The following is a 23126-nucleotide window of genomic DNA, read 5'->3' on the forward strand; positions in this document are numbered from 1 at the left end:
TGATAATCCCTGTTTAATTCCTGATAGTGGTAATTTATGTCTTCACTCTCTTTTGTCAGTCTTGCCAGAGGTTTGTCAGTTTTACTGATTTTTTTCAAAAGACCAGCTTTTTGTTTCATTGATTTTCTCTATTGTTTTTATGTTGTCAATTTCATTGATTTTTGTGTGTGTGTGTGTTGTTGTTGTTCTTATTCTTACCTTCCTTCTGCTTGCTTGGCGTTTATTTTTCTCTTTTTCTAGGTTATTGAGGTGGGCACTGATGCTACTGATTTGAGACTGTTCCTCTTTTCTAATATAAATGTTTTATGCTATAAATTTCCCTCTCAGCTTTAACTGGGTCTCATATATTTTGATATGCATATTTTCATTTTATTTCAGTTCATTGTATTTTTAAAATTTCCCTTCAGACTTCCTCTTTTAACACATGGATTATTTAGAAGTGTGTTTAATTTCTAACTGTTTGGAGATGTTCCTGTTATCTTGTAGTTATTGATTTCTAGTTTGAATCCATTATGGTTGGAGAACATACTTTATGTTATTTAAATTCTTTTAAATAAGTTGTGGGTTTTTTTTTAATGGCCAGGATATGGTCTACCTTCATATATTATCTGTGGACACTTGAAAATAATATGTATTTTTCCATTGTTGGGCAGAGTGTTGTATAAATATCTATTAAATCCTATTGGTTGATAGTGTTGTTGGTTGCTTTGACATTCTTTCTGATTTCCTGTTTAGATGTTCTGTACTGTAGCTTCTAACTATGATGGTAGATTTGTCTATTTCTCCTTTCAGTTATATCATTTTATTGCTTCACAGATTTGTCAGCTCTGTCATTTGATGCATACACATTTAAGATTACTATGTGTGCCTGGTGGGTTGACTCTTTTATTGTTCTGTCCCCCTTTGTGTCTGGTAATTTTCTTTACTTAATAGTCTCACTTTATCTAATATCAATGTAGCCATTTCTGTTCTCTTTTGACTGTTTACATGATATATCTTTTTCCCTCCTTTTAATTTCAACCCACCTATGTCATTATATTTAAAGTTCGTTGTAGTTGTGTCATGTTCTTTAATCCACTATGCCAATTTCAGTCTTTTAATTGGTATGTTTAGACCAGTTACATTTAATATAATTATTGGCCTGTTAAGGCTTAAGTCTCTATTTCATTATTTTGTTTTCTATTTGTTCTCTGTGTGTATCATGTCTGTTTTGTTTTTCCTGCCCTCCTGTGGGTTACATAAACATTTTTTAGAATCAATTTTGGGGTATCTATATAGTGTCTTTGAGTGTATCCCTGTATAACCTTTTTAGTAGTTGCTCTAGATATTACATTACATATACATAGCTTATCACAGTCTGCTAGCCATTTTACCAGTTCTAGTGAAGTACAGAAACCTTAGCTCCCTTTACTCTCCTTGGTTTGGAGTATAATTGTCTTAAATATTTTCTCTGCATACATTTAGAAACACATCAGATTAGTGTTATAATTTTTGCCTCGATCATGAAACATAATTTAGAAGACTAAAGAGAGGGAAAACGTATTTACCCACATTTTTACTCTTTCTGTTGTACTTCCTTCCTGATATCATTTCTTTTCTGTTTAAAAAATTTACTTTAGCCATTCTTTTAAGATAGGTCTTCTGGTGACAATTTCTCTTAGTTTTTCTTCATCTGAGAATGTCTTGATTTCCTCCTTCCTCTTCAGTCCTGATGGATATTTTCACTGGATATAGACTTCTGGATTGACAGTTCTTTTTTCTTTCAGTTCATGAAAAATGTTATACTGCTTTATTTTGGTCTCTATGGTTTCTGATGAGAAACCTGCTGTTATTTGAATTATTTTCCCCCTATAGGTAATGTGTTGTTTCTCTCTCACTGCTTTCAAGATTTATCTTCAGCTTTAGCTTTCAGAAGTTTGACTATTATATGACTTGGTGGGGATTTCTTTGGTTTTATCCTGTTTGAGGCTTGCTCAATTTCTGGAATTTATAGATTTATCTATTTCACCATATTTGGAGAGTTTTCAGCTATTATTTCTTTAAGCACTTTTCCAGCCCCATCCTCTTTCTCCTCTCCATCTGGGACTCCAGTGACCCAGATGTTAGATCTTTTGTTATAGTCCCACAGTTCCTTGAGACTCTGTTCATATTTCTCAGTCTGTTTTTTCTCTGTTATTCAGATTTGGTAATCTTTATTGTTCTTTCTTCAGGTTCACCAGTTCTGTCCTCTATCCTCCTTTCCGTCCTGCTATTGAGCCCATCTATTGAGTTTTTAATTTTGGCTACTATATTTTCAGTTCTACAATTTCCATTTGGTTCTTCTTTATATCTTCTCTTTCTTTGCTGAGACTTCCTATTTCCTTGCCGATACTGTCTGCGTTTTCATTGTTTCAATCTTGTTTGTAATTGCTCATTGAAGCAATTGATGGCTGCTTTTGTTTTTGTCATATAATTCTAACAGCTCTTCCATCTCAATGTTGGCAGCTTTTGATTGTCTTTTTCATTCAAATTGAGATTTTCCTGGTTCTTTGTATGATGAAGTTTTGTTTTTGTTTTTTTTTTTTATTGAGACCTGGACACTTAAGCTGTGATACTCTGGCTCTTATTGAAACCTTCTGTTTTAACTGGCTTCCTGACACTGCTCAGGCTGAAGAAATAGGAGTGGCACTTTGTTCCTGCTTGGTGAGTGTAGAAAACCAGGTTCTCCACTCAGCTTCTGTTATCATCTTAGGGGAGTTCCAATTCCCCGCAAAGCCTTCCCTGACACTTTTGGTGGTTGTCTCATTACCACTGGACGGTGGGGAGAGTCCTGACTCTCCATTAGGACTCCTAGTGGGGAGGAGAGAGAGATGCATCATTCCAGCTAGGTGGAGATGGGGATGCAGGCTTCCCACATGGTCTCCACCAACATTGCAAGGGATGTGTGTTTGTTACCACCAAGCAGGGATGAAAGACATGGCTCCCTACTCAGCTTCCTCTGACCACTCTGGTGAGGGGGAGCCTAGTTACAGCCATGCAGTGGTGGAAGTCTAGACTATAGTTCTTTCTGTGGTATTTGGCTGGAGTAAAGTAGTTATTTTCTAAAGGTTCTGTCTTATAAGCCTGTCCCTTTCCTGGTACTTTGGCTGGAGATAGCAGGCTTGTGTTTGGGCTTTTTTTTTTTATTTGTCTGCATCTGTTTGTGTTCCAGATTGTCAGCTTCTTCAGCTCCAATTCTGTGATATATGAGACAAAAAGAAAATCCATGGAATTCATGACCTCGTTGTTCTTCAGGTCCTGAGGTCCCTAGCCAGTCTGCCTTCCTTTCTCCACCTTTCAGTCTTTTTATGTTTGTTTTACATATAATGTCTAGGGTTGTTAGTTGTACTTAGTGGGAGGAATAAGGAAAAGTATACCCACTCCATCTTCTTGAAAGTGGAAGTTCCCCACAAGTTTTTTATAAAGAGGTTTTCATATAAAGATGGGGGAGGAGAAGTGAATGATGGTCATCATCTTCATGAAATGCAGTAGAATAAACAACATCTGGATAAAAGAGCCTTAGGAAGTTGAGAGCTTCTTGGGAGAGCCAGGCTTCAATTACCACTAGATGGTGACAGAACAGGCATCCACAGAGTTGCTTGCTATGGAAGGGGCATCAGAATTCCAGTGGACACTGTAAAAGATTGGGAGGGACAGGAAGACCAAGAGAGGTGAAAATCAAAGCAAAGAAACCCTTGGTCGAGAGTATGGGAGGGGAGAGATGACCTGTGGGGTTTATATTTGAGAGGTGACAGGTGTGACAAGCAGGACTGACTACTTTAGCAGTCACAGATAAATTTGGTGTCACATCAGAACCTGATCACAGTACACTCTTAGTGGCTGGGAAATTGGATGCTACAATGGGGATCAGGTAGGTAGGAGCAGGAATGGCACCTGCAATATTTGGGTTCCATTTTCGCAAAGGCACAGCCAGACCTGATACAAATAAACCCTAAAATGAAGAGTTTAATTTCCAAAATGTTCTGGAAGAGTGATGAACCACTCATTAACTCAATCTCTACCCCTTATTTTCTCATTCTAGTAAGGTTCTCAGGCAAACCAGTATGATTTCCTTTGCAGCTAGGCATTTTCTGGTATGCATTTTTGGAAGATTTGAATATTCAGGTTGTCACTTTAAAATAAACTGATGTTGCTATTGCAACAGCCATAATACTAATAAATTTATTGAGTGCTTATTAGATGCCATGTACTGTTCTAAGTGCTCAACATGTTTTAAGTCATTTAATCGTTACAACCACCCTATAAGGTAGATACTAATTATTGTATTAGCTCCATTTTATGCATGAGAAAACTGGAGATGTGTCAAAGGAATTAGAAATATGTTCAAAACCTTCACTGAATTAAAAACTGGCAGAGCCATCTTCTCTGTTACCACATTCATTTCACAAGAATCACAAAGAATGATGTTTTCTAGTGCTTTCCTAAGCAATTGCTACAATTTAGTTCTTGTATTTATTTCAGTTGCTGGGATAAAGAAACGAGTGCTAATCTCATTCATTTCATCTCTGGCAAATCACTTGATCCATTATCCTTATTTTCCCTGCCTTTAAAATTGGGGCAGTCATACCAGGCCACCACCCCTCTAGCCACAGAGAACAAAAGCAGTAATATTTTATTGCAAAACATTTTCAAAAAAATTGAACTTGTACTAAATTATTATTCCACCCATAGAGAGCTGGGTGGCGGCTAAAGAATGAGAAAAGCAGGAAATGGGAGAAAAATCACAGAGGAGAGGAGGGTTACCTAGCAAGGTGGAACCCAAGAGAACAAAGGTGTAGGAACATTTTGAGATGCCAGAGGTTTGTTTTGAACTGCGCAACCATGTTGGCTCTAGGTCCCTTTAGGCAGGGCCTGTGGGCTCCCAGATGTTTACATCAATGTTAAGTAATGACTTGAGTTGTCGAAAGAGCTTCCTTGGACTGTTTCCCAAGTCTTCACCCTTGTCTCTCACCTCCTCTTTCATGTACCTTTCCAAAAGTTCCCAACAGATGGTTTTCAGGTTCGCCCATATTGATTTTGCTTCATGCAGAAATATGCCCGAGCATCTCCCTCAGTGCAGAGCTCTCGGCCAATACAACGTGGGGTGGGTGTGTATGTGTATATGCCCTTGGAGCGCAATTCTCTTGCCTCTTATAGAATCAGTGTCACACACATTGCTTTTATCTTCACAGAGGAAGAAAAAAAAATTTCAATGTGGTCTTATTATAAGCCAATTTAAACACTGAAAATTACCCCTTAGTGATACACTTCCAGGATGGGGCAAATTTGGATCTCTTTGGAGTCAAGACTATAAACAAAAAAGTCCTCACTCCTGGGTTGAAGGCCACCACAGATCAACTTACTGCTTGAAAATCTGCAGATTCTCCCATCAAATTGGCTCAGATTCCAAGCAGACTTGAAGATTTCCATGCTGTCATTTTTAAGGAAAGTTTGAATAATGGAAGACCAAAACTCAAATGCCATTTGTTTGCCTCTGTCTTCTTTTCCAAGAGGAATGCTGGCCCAGGCTTCTCATCAAAATGTAATCTCCAAAGAAGTACTTTTCTCACCTCTGTTTGGAAAGAATGGTATACAACAAAATAGACATTTCAAGATTTATGTATTTATTTTAGAGAGAGAGAGAAAGAGAGAGCACAAGTGGGAGGGGCAGAGGGAGAGGGAGAGAGAATCTCAAGCAGACTCCATGCTGAGTGGAGCCTGACACAGGGCTTTATCCCACGACCCCAAGATCATGACCTGAGCCAAAACCAAGAGTTGGATGCTCAACCGACTGAGCCACTCACGTGGCCCTACAAAATAGACTTTTAAACAACTTAAATTCATAAGCTTTTACATTTTTCTGTCCATCTCTTCCCTTCCCCTACTCACACAATGGAATATACTGTAAAGAAACAGTTCTAAAATAAAGTTTCCATCATGTCATGTCACTACTCAGATATATTCAATGACTTCTAGTTGCCTACAGGATAAATTTCAAAATCTTCAGACAGGCCTTACATTCTTATCTCCCATTCCTCTATCTACAATCCCTTCACTTCAGAATCCTTCTAAATATGTTTTCCACTTTTCCCTGCAGAATAAGGTACCACCTTCCTCATATCAACTCCCTGCTCTTCTACATATCTAAACTCCTTCAGAGAAATGGTTCTCAAATGTGGTCTCTAGACCAGCACCATCCACATTACCTGGGAACTTGTTATAAATGCAAATGCTTAGGTCTCACCACAGACCTTAGGGAATCTGAATTTCTGGGGAGTGAGGACCTACAATCTGATTTAACAGTCCATGCGGTTCTGATGTGTATTCAAGTTTGAGAATACTTTTTAGCTCAGATCCACCTCTTTCTGGATGCTTCCCTGATCATCATAGCTTTGATCAAAGCTATTGAGATGTTTCCATGTTTGTCCACTTTATTTGGTAATCACCATGTACAGCCTTGTCTAAGGCTAGCTACCTTTTAAGGAAGCCTAGGATGATTCCTTCCTTCCTCCTTCTCTCCCTTCCTTCCTTTCGAACCTACCACAGGCCCTGGCACAAATGTCAAGTCAGCAGTTGTTGATTGGCTGAGGTTAGATGGTTAAGCAGAGTTCATATGTTTTGGTAGTATCTTTCTAGCTTAGTCTGCAAGAAAGATGTATCCTTCCAAAACTTATCCTTTTGTTCCCCTGACATAAACAGAATACTAGGACAGAGAGCTCATGGCCCTAACTCTTCTAGTACTTCTTGAAGCTTAATAATCTGGAGACACTAAAAATCAGTGATATAGACCATTCATGTGTCAAGTACCAATGACTAAAGCAGGTCCCAGAAAAATCTTGATTGCGTAAACTCTGTTGGTTCAGTTCGGGCTACTTAAGACAAAGAGGCCCTAAATGGTAAGTCAGAAAGATCAATCTGATCAACGAGTAGGACCTCGTGGCTCTCCACCCACTTCACATCCTACTCCCCGGGGGAAGTGACCCTTCTCACCATGGAGGGCAGCATGGTCAAATGTCATGAGAGGTAGCTCAATCTCTCTTAGGGTCCACTGGTAAAGTGAGAACCCCATCCTTTCACTAGCATCTTCCTTTATAATTTTCTCCCTTTCTTGCCCACCATGAACCCCATATTTTGACATTTTCATCAACAAAACAAACTGCTCTTAAATGTCATGATGCCGAAAGAGAAGTTAAGCAACCAAGTTGCTAGGAGTGTTGTGAGAACAGAGGGAGACACTCCTTTGTAAGATACTTCTGGGCAAAGAAAGGGGTTTAATGATTTTTATTCTATGACTCTACTCTGGCCTGCGGTATTTCAACAGGACTTGTAGTTAGTGCTCATAAACAATTCTGAGATTCCAACTCCCCCTAGAGGAGTGAGCTCCAAAGCTTTTTGTGATCCAGACACCTGTATCAGTAAAAATATTTGGGGCATGAACCACTGATATAGATATATTTGTTTCTAAATTATATTTGTGTACTACTAGCTCAAGAAACCATACGCAGTCACAAAAAGGTTAATTGTGGTGGCAGACACTATCAGTGCCCAACCCAGAACCCCTGGCCCATCCTAGCAGTCATCTGCAGAAGGTTCCTGTACAAGTAACACTTCCTATGTCTGTCCTCATGAAAGCATTCTCGGACTATTAAAGTGTAGTCAGTATATATGGGAGAGACCAGAGTGCAAGGGACCTAACATACCCCAGAAATGACTCTTAACCAATGAGGGACAAGAGTCAGTGGATAAACGCTTGAACTTCCTTGCACCTCAGAGGGACAGTGTTGTTCCACACAGCCCCTCAGAGGGTCCTGGGTACCCACAGTAGTAATCAATTCATCAGCATATCTTTTATTGGCTTTCCTGCCTTTGTACGTCACTTCCCTACTCCCTCACTGTGCTTCCTGGAATTACCTCCCAAATAAGATACTTGCATCTAAATCCTTGTCCTTGGGGTCTGTTTTGGGGGGGACTCCAAACTAAAATAATTATTAATAACATATTTCTTGATAACTTCTGTTTTTAAGTAATGTGATTTGAATTTGTTGTTTTATATAATATGGCTGATGCTGAGCTACTACAAGGGTGGAAGAATTGTTACTGCTGCCATTTCTCTTAGCCTTTTGTGAACTTGAGTTAGTGGCCATGTCTTGATCTGTGGTTTCTTTGCAGGGATTCTTTAAGCTACTTGCCAAATTTGAGAGAGTTATTAGTTAAAACTGGGTAACATAATTTGCAGTGCCACCTAACCAGGAACATATCAATGGTAATACTTTGCAATATGCCAAAAGAAATGATCACATGAGGGTTCCATTGTCAACTCTTCCCAGTGTGGAACATTCACTCCTTTCCCCAGGATACCTTGAAAAACATCAGACCCTCTCATACAGACTGACGGAGGGCACTGGTGGTGATCTTTATTTTAGTAAGAGTAAAACTGAATCTGTCTATCTACTGATTCTGACATTTGCTCCCTACCCCCCAGGGTATTATCTCACTCACCCTGGGGTTTGACCAGCCCATTTTGGAGACCCCTGCTCTAGAGAATCCAAAGCCATGTTGAAACAGCCAAAGCCAAGTGGAGGATTGAAGGCAATGAAGAATAAACTATCTCACAGAGAATCACTTACTCCTGGCAGCAGAGAGGTTTGGTAGGGTGGGCAACATTTCTCTGAATTGGTGTCCATGAGCCCTTGAGTTCTTGACTTTTGCATCTGAAGGAAGAAAGAGGAGTTGTTTGTTTTTTTTTTTTTTTAAATATTCCCCTGTGTTATTTATTTATTTGGCAGAGAGAGAGAGCACAAGCAGGAGGAGGGGCAGGCAGAGGGAGAAGCAGACTCCCTGCTGAGCAAGGAGCCTGATGCGGGACTTGATCCCAGGACCCTGAGATCATGACCTGAGCCGAAGGCAGACACTTAACCGACTGAGCCACCCAGGCGTCCCGAAAGAGGAGTTTGGTGCATGTAGCGCACAGGTAGAGGAGGGTGGAGAATTGGAAATGAGGACAAGAGAGTAGAAGGCAAGATTGTTGTCCTTGCCTGGTTTGATACCATGGTTTTGAACCTCGATGGAGAAAGGTATTATTGAGATTTAACATGGAAGAAACTATTTTATGAGGCATCCTGATGAGACTGAACACAATTTTTTGCTTTGGGGCTCAGGTGACAAAGAATATTACACAGTGGAGAAGAGAGACATTCTCTAGACTGCTGCCCGCAAATGAACATGTCTCTGCTACTGCATCATGGGCCATTTAGAGAGCATGGCAAGAGAGTGCAGTCAGTGGGGAAATTGAAGCTCTTACCCTCAGCAGCAGCACTGGGAAGATACCCTCACTCCACTTTTGAGTAGATGACGCTGACAAGGGGAAGCCCTTGCAGGAGAGGAGAAAAATTTGATCATAGTGGATGCGTGGAGGCTGCAGCTGCCATACTGCTTCCTGAGCTCCCTGTGAAACCCCTCCAGGGACATCCGGGAATACTTGGTTGGGAGGGGGCTTTTCCAGAAAGCTGTCTGTTCGGGCTGCTATAACAAAAATACCATAAACTGGGTGGCTCATCAACATTTATTTCTCACAGTTCTGGAGGCTGGAAGTCCAAGATCAGAATGCCAGCATGATTGGGTTCTGAAGGCCCACTTCCAGCTTGCAGACTGCTGATGTCTTGTTGTATTCTCACATGCTAGAAGGGGTAAGGAACTCTGTGAGGTCTCTTTTATAAGGGCACTAATCCCAATCATGAGGGCTCTACCCTTATGACCTAATCACCTCCCATAGGCCACCACCTCCTAATACCATCATCTTGGGGGGTAGGATTTCAGTATGTGACTTTGGGGGTGGAGGGGCACAAATTTCAGACCATAGCACTGGCAGCTCTGAATAAGCAGGTAGAGTTAAGATCCAGGGAGTTTGACTCATGCATATCCCCCAGGAGACATTTGGGTTGCAATAATAATTTGGGATTTTTTAATTATCAAATAAGCAAATGATTATCTAACATCAAATAATTATTTCTCCAGTTTGCCTTGGCACTGCAGAGCCAGCCACACTGCGCATAACACATCAATGGCTTTTTACGTGTTCACTTCTCAGGAGGGCAGTTTTTGGTGCAGGGGAATATTCTGAAGCATTCAGATAAGTTGATGATCTTATATTGAAAAACAGATGAGGAGGAGAACTAGTAATATTAGTGCTTTTAGGCAGGTTTGCAAGGGCAGATTTGCTTCCTGTTGCCCCAAGTTGCAGGATTATAGATGTTAGAACCTGCCCTATAAATGAGTGCATTGCTCCTCTTGGTGAAATCATTTGTACATCATATTTCATGGCTCTGACCCTTAGATTCTTCCAAGTTGAGTCATAATTATACTGTTGGATGGATTCTTGCACCTGTAATTTATAAACCTGATCATTCGTACTCAAATCCTTGCCATCTCACCTGCTCATAGAGTCATGATTTAATAGCTCAGCTGTGAGTTGAGGTCTCAAATTACCAAAGCATCATAACTTTTACCACAAATACTCTAAGATGTGCAGGAGGAAGCTAAGACCCTTGAAACCAGTTGCACCTCAGGCAGGAGTGTCAGCTGATTGCAAGACAGACACTTTTGGAAGCTTGGTTCACTTTTTCCGGATGCTGGGAGGCCATTTCATGTGCTGGAGGAAATTTGGGGTAGGTGAGATGGCATCCCAACATCTTGAAAGTGTTAAGAGATTTTCCAAAGATACCTTAATCTATTTCCAGTGAGTCGTTTCCCATGGCTCAATATAACAAATAATCACAGCCCAATTGCAGTTGCCAAAATACATAAACTTTCTGTATTGGGTAGTGAATTTCATCCAGAATGCTATCTGCAGTTTGGTTTCATTTGGAGATAGTTTTCCTGGAGGAATTTTGGGGGAAGGAAGTCTCTTGTCTTAAGTTTCTTTAAAAACAAATTTCCCTTTGGAAAAAGACTCCTAAATATTTTAAATTTATATGTATATATTTGAGTCTTTCAGTAGATTTCTAAAAATTGAGCCTGAAAAAAGGCAGGGATGTAGATATTGTTGTATAGAGAGATCTAATGAAAGACTGAAACACATTTAATCAGAAAGTGGTCAGCCTTTATCTGGAATCCTGCATGTACTCTTGGGAACAAAGGTTTAGCTTATATGAAAGTGATCGTGATCATGGGCAAAAGAAACTTGCAGAAATGTGAAATATTAGAAATTGTCACAGATAAATTTGAGAAATCAGACACTTAAAGAAAGACATAAGAATTGGTTTTATAGACTTATCCAAATGCCAATTATAATTTAATAGTCTCCAAGAGTAAGCACTCCATTGGTAATTATTATCTTGAAATGAATTCATGAACACTAAGCCCCCTCCATGCAGGATGCTTGAGAGACAATTAATAACAGACATTTAATACTAGTCAAATTTAGTAAACATTTGTTTCTTTTGAAACTTTCTGTTCATTTTGCAGATAGGCAAAAGGTACTTGGCTATTGTAGTGTATCTTCTAGAAAATGTTGTGTTTGGAGTTTGAAAGTGGCACCCTGGGAAACTGTGTGCTGTTACCATGGTCTTGGAATGTCATAATCCTGAATTCTGCAACCATCCTGCAGCCAAATGCCAAAGCAATTTTGGGCAAGCAACCTAATGCTTCAGATCCTCTGGTTTCTAATCCCATCATAAAGCAAATAAAATAATAACCTCTCTCAGCTTCTTAACACTCTTTCCACCCTTGGCTTCAAGGCTGTTCTCCACAATCTTTCTGATCTCTCCTTTTACTTTGCTCACTCTCAGTGGCATAGCTAGTATATTAGACACCTGGAGCAGATCATTTTTTTAAATGCCCTTTATTTCCATGCCAAAATTATTCCCAGTAGCAAGCATATAATAACCAGAACGATACTTTCTTCAGTTGTTCTTTAGTTTTACAACAAATAATTAAAAATCAGAAAGAAATTTTGTTCTGGACAAGATGGCTTAGACCCATTTCTCTCTGCTCCCCCCTGCTAAGTACAACTATAAACCCTGGAAAGAACTCAAGGGGCAACCGAAGGAACACTCTAGAAGGTGGGAAGAGAAAGGCAAGCTTGTTTGGGATCCTAGGACTATAGGAACAACACAGCAGCAGGATGCCTTACATCTCCCTCTCCCCTCCCCACCCAACAGAAGAAGGCAACCCAGGCCTGGCATTTTCAGACCCTCAACCTAGCAACACAGAGCAGCCCAGGTGGGCTCATTTCTTCACCAGATCAAACAGTAGGCCTTCTGACAACACCAGGTGATCCTGACAGTGCTGGCAGGGGGGGATTGATTAAGAGCCCCACTAAAAGCAAGCAGCTAAAGGAAGTGCTCTCCTCCTTTGCCAGACCTGAGACTCCTCCCTTGCCAAGAGACACCAAGTGCTAGGCTGGCACTGGCAAGAGAGATTCTGCTCTGCACAGCAAGCTGCCTGGCTCCGGAAACATTCTTCATCCCTATGGGCCAGAGGTTCCCTTCTTCCACCGAGAGACATCAGGTGGCCCTGACTGGGGCAGCCCCTTTGGTCCCCTCAAGCAGCACCAAAAGGGACCAGTGGGAGTTCCTGCAGCACCAGATAAGCCAAGCACTCCAAAAAATACTGCAAAGCCTCTGAAAATTAAGCTGTCATTCAAGCCACACCACAAAAAAACAGGTCAGGACCTGCATGCTAAACCTAAACAGGTAACTACTTGCTGAAATAAAAGATTTACATAGGACCTAAAGTCTCACAACGTAATAGTAAAAATGTCCAGGATACAACCGAAAATCACCCATGGTAAAAAAAAAAAAAAAAAAAAGGAAAAAAGAAAAGGAAAAGAAAATCACCCATCATATTAAGAGCCAGGAAAATCACAACTTCAATGAAAAAAGGCAATCAACTGATGCCAACACAGAGATGACTCAGATGTTGGAATGATTTGACAAGGAGTTTAAAGTAGCCATCACAAAAAGCATCAACAAGCAATAACAAATGAAATAGATGAAAAAATAGAAAATCTCAGAAAAAGATAAGTTACGAAAAAGATTGAAATGGAAATCTTCTAACTGAAAAATACAATACCCCAAATTAAAAAACTTGCTAAATGAACTCAATACTAGAGTAAATATGTCAGCAGATAGAATCAATGAATTTGAGGACAAATTAATAAAATTTACCCAATCTGAAAAAGACAGAAAATAGATTGGAAAAAAATAATAGACTCTCAGGAACCTGTGGAACAACAAGGAAAGCATTCATAATTTTGGAGTCCCAGGAGAAGAGGAGAAAGAGAGTGGGGCTGAAAGAATATTAGAAAAAATAACAACTGGGGCACCTGGGTGGCTCAGTTGGTTAATCCTCTGCCTTTGGCGCAGGTCATAATCCCATAGTCCTGGGATTGAGCTCGTGTTGGGTCCCTGCTTGGCGGTGAGCCTGCTTCTCCCTTTCCCCTGCTTGTGCTCTCTTTCTCTCTAATAAATGAAATCTTTTTTTAAAAAGGAAAAAATAATGACTTAAAGAACTCCAAATTTCACAAAAGAAAACACAGATACAAGAATCTGAGCAAATCCCAACATGCTAGATTTTTTAAAAATTTTTATAATGTAAAAACATTATAGGTAAACCTCTGAAAACTAAAGGCAAAGATAAAACCCTGAAAGCAGCAGAAATGACACCTTACCTATGAGGGAACACCAATTTGAACAGCAGTGGGTTTCTCATCTGAAACCATGGAAGGCAGAAGGAAGTGGTATAGAATTTTCAAGTTCTGAAAGGAAAGAATATCCTTGAGGTGTGAAGGGGAATCAAGACACTTGCAGATAAAGAAAATTAAAAGAATTTGTTGCTACCAGACCTACTCTTAAATAATGGCTACAGGAAGTTCTTCAAGCAGAAAGGAAGTTATAAAAGAAGGGATCTTGAAGCATCAAGAAGGAAGAAAGTTAATTTTGTATCCTGCAACTTAGCTTAATTTATTAGTTCTAGAGGTTTTTTGGTGGAGTCTTTAGGGTTTTCTATATATAAGATAATGTCATCGACAGAGGCAACTATATTTCTTCCTTTCCAATTTAGGTGACTTTTATTGCTTTTTCTTGCCTAATTGCTCTCACTAGAACTTCCAGTATTATGATGGCTAGAAGTGGTGAAGGTGAACATCCTTGTCTTGTTCCCAATATTACAGGAAAAGCTTTTACATTTTCACCCTTGAGTATGATGTTAACTATGAGCTTGTCATATATGGCCTTTGTCATGTTGAGATACATTCTTTCTATATCTAATTTGTTAAGAGTTTTTACCATGAAAGGATGTTGAATTGTTCTACATTTGTTGAGATGATATGGCTTTTATCCTTCATTCTGTTAATGTGATGTATCATGCTTATTGATTTGTATATGTTCAACCACCTTGCATCCCAGGGTTAAATTCTACTTGATCATGGGTATGATGCTTTTAATGTGCTGTTGAGTTCATTTGCTAGTATTTTGTTGAGGACTCTTGCATCCGTCTTCATCAAAGATATAGGCCTGTGATTTTCTTATAGTGTGCTTGTCTGGCTTTGGTATCAGGGTAATGCTGGCATAATAAAGTGAGTTTGGAAATGTTCCCTCCTCTTCGATTTTTTGGAAGAGTTTGAGAAGGATTGGCATTCGTTCTTCTTTAAATGTTTGGTAGAATTCACCAGTGAAGCCATCTGGTCCTAGGCTTTTCTTTGTTGGGAGTTTTTTTTATTACTGATTCAACCTCCTTACTCAATATTAGTCTGTTCAGATTTTCTGTTTCTTCATGATTCAGTCTTGGTAGGTTGTACCTTTCTAGAAATTTATCCATTTCTTCTAGGATGTCCACTTTGTTGGCACATAATTTTTCATAGTAGTCTCTTGTGATCCTTTTTATTTTTGTGGTATCAGTTGTGATGTCTCCTCCTTCATTTATAATTTATTTGTTTGAATCTTTTCTTAGTCTAGCTAAACTTTTGTCAATTTTATCTTTTCAAAAAAACCCTCAATGTCATTGATCTTTTTTATTGTTTATCTGGTCTTTTTTTTTTTTTTTTTCATTTATTTCTGCCCTAATCTTTGTAATTTACTTCCTTGAACAATAGAGAGGGCAGCCATATGGGCGAATACAGTAGACTATCCTTCTTCTCCCAAATTTTACAAATTGTATTTTATGATTGAAACAGAAGTTATAACACCATTTGATACTCAAGACAAAATGGCTGAAAGCAATGAGAGTAAAGGGACCTAAATAGAAGTAAGATTTCCACACTTTACTTGAAGTGGCAAAACGTTGATGTAGACTGTGCTACATCACATATTTACGTTGTAATATCCAGAGTAACCACTAAGAAAGCTATACAAAGAGACATTCAAAAACCCTATGAATAATGCAAGATGGATTCCTTAAAAAGTTCATGTAATCCACAGGAACACAAAAAGAGAAGAAATGATTAAAAAACAAATAAAATGGCAGACTTAAGCTCTAATATATCAGTAATTATAGTAAATGTAAATGGTCTGAATACACCAATAAAAAGGCAGACTCATTGAATGAGTTAAAAAACAGGACCAAATATATACAGTTTATCAAAAAATTCACTTCAAATTTTATGTTATAGGTAGGATGAAAGTAAAAGGATGGAAACAGATCTACTATACAAGCATTAATTAAAACAATCAGGAGAGGCTATATTAATATCAGTTAAAGTATACTACAGATGAAAGAAAATTAGCAGAGACAGAGTGGGACATTACATAATAATGAAAGGGGTCAAAGCATTTATTAGCTATACTGACCCTGTGTATGCACCAAACAGCAGAGTCTTAAAATGAATGAAGCAAAAACTAATAGGGCTGAAAGTTGAAATAGACCAGTTCACAGTTATAGTCAGGGACTTCAACATATGCCTCTCAGCAATTGAAGAATTAATTATTAGGCAGAAAATCAAAGGGGATATAGAAAATCTGAACAACATAATCAACCAACAGTATCTAATTGGCATATATAGAACACTCTACCCAACAATAGCATCCATGTAACAGTTACCAAAACAGACAATATCTAGAGCCATAAAACAAAATACAACAAATTTGAAGGCATTGCAGTCATACTTAGCATGTTTTCTGACCATATGGAATCGAACTAATAATCAATAACAGGAAAAAAAAAAAAAAGGAAATCTCTAAACACCTGAAAATTAAGCACTCCTAAATAATTCAAGTGTCAAAGAGGATGTCTCCAAGGAAATAAAAAATACACAGAAAAAAATGAAAATAAAAACACAACAAGAAGAAAACATATGGGATGCAACTAAAGCAGTGCTGAGAGGGAAATTTATAGCTGAAAAAAGGTAAGATCAAAAATCAGTAACCAAAGTTTCTATCTCAAGAAACTAGGAAGGGAAGAGTAGAATAAACTATAGCAAGAAAAAGGAAAGAAATAATAAAAAGCAGAAATAAATGAAATTGAAAATAGGAAAAAAGTAGTAAAAATTAATGAAATAAAATTTTGGTTCATAAAAAAATAAAATAATATTGATAAAGTTATAATACAGCTGATAAGAATGAAAATAGAAAAGAAATAAGTCACCAATATCAGTAATTAAACAGGGGATGTCACTACAGATCTTATTAATCATTAAAAAGTTAATGAAGGAATACTACAAACAGTTTACACCAATAGATTTAACAACTTAGAAGACATGGACCAATTCTTCTAAAACCATAAGTTACCAAAACTTAACCAAAATGAAATAGATGATCTGAATAGTCCTATGACCACTAAAGAAATTGAGTTTGTAATTTTATTTATTAATTTTTAATTTATTTTTATTTATTTATTTGACAGAGAAAGACACAGCGAGAGAGGGAACACAAGCAGGGGGAGTGGGAGAGGGAGAAGCAGGCTTCCGGCAGAGCGGGAAGCCCGATGCGGGGCTCGATCCCAGGACCCTGGGACCATGACCTGAGCCGAAGGCAGACGCTTAATGACTGAGCCACCCAGGCGCCCCTGAATTTGTAATTTTAAAACTCCCACGAACAGAATTCTTCAGTTCCAGTTTCATAAGAGATGTCTACCAAACATTTAAAGAAGAATTAGCACCAATCATACAAAATCTTTTCTAGGCAATAGAAGAGGAGGAAAATTTTCCACTTTATTTTATGAGGCAAGTGTTACCCTGACACCAAAACTAGGACAACTGGTACCCCCCAAAAAAACCCAAAAAGAAATCTAAAAAACAAAAAAACTACATACCAATATTGCTCATGAACTTAGACACAAAAGTCCTCAACAACATTCAAACATTCAAAAACATACTAATGCTTTGACAAAGGAGCAGAGGCAATACAACAGAGTAAATATAGTCTCTTCAATACATGATGCTGGAACAACTGGACATTCACATACAAAAAAAATTAACCTAGGCACAGATCTCACGCCTTTCACAAAAATTAGCTCAAAGTGAAACATAGACCTAAATGTAAAATGCAACTATAAAACGTCCAGAAGATAAAATAGAAGAAAACTTAGATGAACTTGGGAATGGCAGTGACTTTTTAGATCAACACCAAAGGCACGATCAATGCAAGAAATAATTGGTAAGCGGGACTTCATTAGAATTAAGAAGTTCTACTCTGCAAAAGACAATGTCAAGAGAATTAGAAGACAAGGCTGGGAGAAAAGATTTTCAAAAGACACATCTAATAAAGGACCGTTATTGAAAAGTACAAAGAACTCTTAAAATTTGACCATAAAAAACAACCTAATTAAAAAATGGCCAAAGACCTTAACAAACACCTCACCAAAGAAGATGTACAGATGACAAATAAACATATAAAAATGTGCTTCATGTCATATGTTATAAGGGAAATGCAAGTTAAAACAACAGTGAGATACCACTCCACATGTATTAGAATGCCAAAATCTGGAACACTGATAACACCCAATGCTAGTGAGGATGTGGAGCAACAGGAACTCTCATATGTTGCTGGTGGGAATTCAAAATGGTACAGCTACTTTGGAAGACAGTTTGGTAGTTTCTTATAAAACTGAATATGCTCTTATCTTAGGATTCAGCAGTCACACTCCTTGGTATTTACCCAAAGGAGCTGAAAACTTATGTCCACACAAAAACCTGCACATGGAGAGTTACAGCAGCTTTATTCATAATTGCCAAAACTTCAAAGCAACCAAGATGCCCTTCAGTAGGCGAATGGATAAATAAACCATGGTACATGTAGACAATGGAATATTAATCATCGCTAAAAAGAAGTAACCTATCAGGCCATGGAAAAACATGAAAGAACCTTAAATGCATATTCCTAAGTGAAAGAAGCCAATCCGAAAAAATCTACATACTTGTGATTCCAATATATGATATTCTGGGAAAGGCAAAACTATGGAGACAGTAAAAAGATAGTGTTTGCCAGGGGTTGAATGAAGCACAGAGGATTTTTAGGGCAGTGAGAGTGCTCTGTATGATACTGTAATGAAGAAATGTCATTATGCATTTGTCAAAATCTATAGAATGTACAACACTAAGAATGAAACCAAAGGCTTTGGGGGATTATGATGTGTCAGTGTAGGTTCATCAGTTGTAACAAATGTACCAGTCTTGTGAATGATAGTGATAATGGGGGGGGCTATATATGTGGAGGGGTTGGGGCTATATGGGGAATCCATACCTTCCTCTCAATTGTTCTGTGAACTTAAAACTGCTCTAAAAAAATAAAGTCTTTAAAAAAATAAATCAATGAAATGTATCATACCAACAGACTAAAGAAGAAAAATCCATTAATCACTAGTAATTGATGCAGAAAACACATTTAACAAGATACAACATTCATTCATGATCAAAAAAACTCTCAGCGTTTTCTTCTTTCCCAAGATTGCTTAGGCTATTCGGGGTCTTCTGTGGTTGTATATGAATATGAGGATTGTTTCTTCTATTTCTATGAGAAACGCCATTGGAATTTTGATAGGGATTGCATTGTATTTTTAGATTACTTTAGGTAGTATGGACATTTTAACAGTATTGACTCTTCCAATCCAACAACACAAGATATCTCTCCATTTTTTTGTGTGTCTTCATTGATTTCTTTTCATCATTGTATTATAGTTTTCAGTGTACAGAACTTTCACCTCCTTGGTGAAATTTACTCCAAAGTATTTTATTCTTTTTGATGCTGTTGGAACTGGGTTTTTTCCCCAAACTTCTTTTTCAGATGGTGTGTTGTTAGTGTACAGAAACACAACTGGTTTTTGTATATTGATTTTGTATCTTGCAACTTTACTGAATTTGTATATTAGTTCTAACAGATTTTTGGTGGAGTCTTGAGAGTTTTTTTCTTTTTTTAAGTATTTTTTTAAAAAGATTTATTTTAGAGAGAGAAAGAACATGAGCGGGGGGAAGGGCAGAGAGGGAGAGAGAGAATCTAAAGTAGACTCCATGCTGAGCATGGGGCCCAACACGGGCCCTGACCCCACAACCCTAAGATCACAACCTGAGCTGAAATCAAGATTCGGATGTGGATACTTAGCCAACTGGGCCACCCAGGCACCCCTAGAGTTTTTTCCATATAAGGTCATGTAATCTGCACAGAGACAATTTAATTTCTTCTTTTTGAGTTTGGATGCCTTTTATTTCTTTTTCTTGCCTAAATGCTCTAGTACGAACTTCCAGTACTATGTTGAATAGAAGTGAAGAGAATGGGCACCCTTGTATTATTTCTAATCTTAGAGGAAAAACTTTTAGGTTTTCACTGTTGTGTATGATATTAGCGGTGGCCTTGTCATATATGGCCTTCATTACGTTGAGGTATATTCTTTCTATACCTAATTTGTTGAGAGATTTTATCATGAAAGGATGTTGAATTTTTTCAAGTGCTTTTTTCTACATCTACTGAGATGATCATATGGTTTTTATCCTTCATTCTGTTAATGTGGTGCATCACGTTTATTGATTTGTGTATGTTGAACCATCTTTACATCCAAAGGATAAATGAAACCACAAGAGACCCAAAATAGCCAAAACAATCTTGAGCAAGGAGAACAAAGCTGGAGGCATCATACTTCCTCGTTTCAAATTATATTTCAAAGCTATAGTAATCAAAACAATATGGTACTGGCATAAAAACAGACACACAGATCAGCGGAACATAATAGAGAACCCAGAAATAAACCCACACATATATGGTCAACTAATCTTTGACAAGGGCACCAAGAGTACACAATGGGGAAAGAATAGTCTTCAATAAATGGTGTTGGGAAAACAGGATATACACACATAAAAGAATGAAATTGGACCCTTATCTTATGCCATACACAAAAATTAACTCAAGATAGATTAAAGATTTAAATGCAAGACCTGAAACTAAAACTCCTGGGAGAAAACACAGAAAAAGCTCCTTGACATTGGTCTTGGCCATGATTTTTTTTATATGACATCGAAAGCACAAGCAACAAAAGCAAAAATAAACAAGTGGGACTACATCAAACTAAAAAGCTTTTAAGAAACAAAGGAAGCAATCAACAAAATGAAAAGGCAACATATGGAATGAGAGAAAATATTTGCAAACCATGTATCTGAGGTATAAAAAAAGTTAATATCCAAAATATATAAGGAAGTCATACAACTCAATAGCAAAAAAACACAAATAATCCAATTAAAAAATGGGCAAAGGACCCGAATAGGTATTTTTCCAAAGAAGACATACAAGTAGTCAACAGGTACATGAAAAAGTGGTCAACGTAACTAATCATCAAGGAAATAAAAATCAAAACCACAATGAGATATCATTTCACCTATTAAGACGGCTATTGTGAAAAAGACAAGAAATAACAAATATTGTCGAGAGTGTGAAGAGAGACCCCTTGTGTACTGTTGGTGGGAATGTAAATTGGTATAGCCCTCATGGAAAACAGTATGGAGGCTCCTCCAAAAAATTAGAAGCTGGGGGTACCTGGGTGGCTCAGTCAGTTAAGTGTGTGACTCTTGATCTTAGCTCAGGTCTTGATCTCAGGGTCATGAGTTCAGGCCCCTCGCTGGGCTCCATGCTGGGTGTGGAGCCTACTTTAAAAAAAATTAAAAATAGAATTCCCATATGATCCAGCAACCCCACTTTTGGGATTTGTTTGTTGCTATTGTGACTTACATTTACATTGTATTAAATAAAGGACACATATACAAAAATAAGATGCAAATACTATTATTTAATAAGTGTGTGAAAGCAATAAACTGACAAGGTATACAAGTGTACCTTAGGTATACAAGTAGAAAGCACAAAAATGGCCCACCTCCCTAGTAATCAGTGAAATATAGTTTAAAATAAAATAAGACAAATATTTTGACCTGGGCTGGTGAGTACTCATAAGACAAGTACTCTCAGAGCTCATACTTAGAGTTAGTGGAATATCCTTTTTAAAATCAGTTTGGCAACATATAAATGTTTCTGTGTCTGCCCCAGAAATATTACAGCTGTGTATTTATTCTGAGAAATAATTATTAATGGGAACATTGATATACACAAAGAAATTAATTGTAGTGTTCGTTACAACAGCAGAATTTGGAAATAGCCTATACTTCCAACAGTAGGGGAAAAGCTAAGTATATATGGTGATGAATGTACTTGATAAAATTGTTCACTGAACCACCGAAAATGTCTATTTTGATTATGTAATATCAGGATGCTATGGGAAATGCTTATTAGTTGAAGTTATTAAGAGGCAAAAGGAAGAGTAAAAGCATATGTAATGTTATTTCAGATGGGTAAATGCTATAGAGAGAAAAACTTGAAGGGAATATATAGATCATTGAGAGGGGTTATGACTGAATGTTTATACTGAAGATAGAACAGCCTGTTGCACTTATATATAATTTTTAATGAATGTTATGATGAAAAATCATCTTAAAAGAATAAATTATATGTATTCTGAAGTATTTTTATATTATGAATTTTTTCTAAAGCAATACTGTAGTTTTCAGAAGGTCACCTTATTTGTGAGTAAAATGTCTGTTCTTCAAAAAGACAAAAACAATCATTATAAATCTCTAATGAAGACCCATCTAATAGGAGTGAAGGAGATAATCCGGGATGGTGGTAGTCTACAATTTATGCAAACATTCTTGTCAAGTTTGGGGGCATTCCCTGTAAGGCGGGGTGCCCGTGACTGAGAAACCAACTGTGTCCCGTGCAGACGGCAATCTGGCCATCACAGATTGATGGGAAAATACTTTAGTGAGTGGGATTAGGTGGTGGAACTCTATGTCAGTGTGGAAGGCATGAGAGCCATGCAGAGAAGCAGACCCAGAAGCCTAATCCTAGGGCTGAGGCCAGTGTGGGAGGGGGTCACGGAAGGATGACCGGAGAATGCTGTGACCCGGTGGCTGAGCGACGGACGCCTCGGGAACACGAGGGGCTCGGATGGGAGAAGCCAGCCTCGTGTCAGAGCCAACACACTGCTGGTCTGGTTCAGAAATTGGGCAGGCATGCTCGTAGAAGAGCAGCAGAGAATTCACCTGCGAGGGGCCGAGGTAGGCAGGGGCTGACGTCGAGCAGTCTCGTGAGAGCTCGGAGGTCCCGACACAGAGAGGCCACAAAGGCAAAGGACGGCAGTGAAAACTGCTAGCCATCCTAGCAAGAGAGATTTTACTCTTGTTCTCTTTTCCTCCTTCTGTGAAATTGTTCATACAATTCAGTAATTTGAGAAATTCTCTCAGCTGAAGACAGACAGCCTGATTAGAGTCCATCCTGTATTACACACCGAGGCCCTGTTCCAAAATGAATGACCTCGTCGAGTCCTTTCACCTCTTGAACTTACTGTAGCAACGGAAACCTTGTCAGTTCTGCCGGAGAGACTTGCCATGCGTGAATCGGGACAAGCCCGACGGGCCATCCCCGCACGGAAGGTGGCAGGAGCGTGCGGTCGTTTGGGGGCGTGGACCACTTGTGAAATTGACGGCCACGTGCTGGTCTGTTGATAAACGGCGTGCTAGCTAGGTCAGATAGGTTGTATCTGAGAGCGAGGTAATCGCTCCCAAGAGCCCCTGGGTTTGGTGGCTGAGAAAGCCCTCCGTAGCTCTTCTTCCAAGAGACAATGGCAGAGACAGACCCTTGCTG

At 38.5% G+C, this 23126-nt stretch overlaps 1 long non-coding RNA gene across 1 annotated transcript in view; it reads right to left on the reverse strand.

The window, feature by feature from the left end:
* Nucleotides 1-2538: 2538 nt before the first annotated feature.
* LOC115942559 (uncharacterized) overlaps nucleotides 2539-23126 on the reverse strand; it is a 25101-nt gene continuing 4513 nt past the window's right edge. Inside the window, exons 2-4 of the long non-coding RNA XR_014141385.1 lie at nucleotides 8518-8729; nucleotides 5382-5590; nucleotides 2539-3652 (exon numbers count right to left, since the gene is read on the reverse strand). This is a non-coding gene — a long non-coding RNA (uncharacterized LOC115942559). The remainder of the gene's footprint in view (nucleotides 3653-5381; nucleotides 5591-8517; nucleotides 8730-23126) is intronic.

This window comes from Leptonychotes weddellii, chromosome X (assembly GCF_054177405.1).
Source record: "Leptonychotes weddellii isolate Sample4059 chromosome X, ASM5417740v2, whole genome shotgun sequence".
Lineage (NCBI taxonomy): Eukaryota > Metazoa > Chordata > Mammalia > Carnivora > Phocidae > Leptonychotes > Leptonychotes weddellii.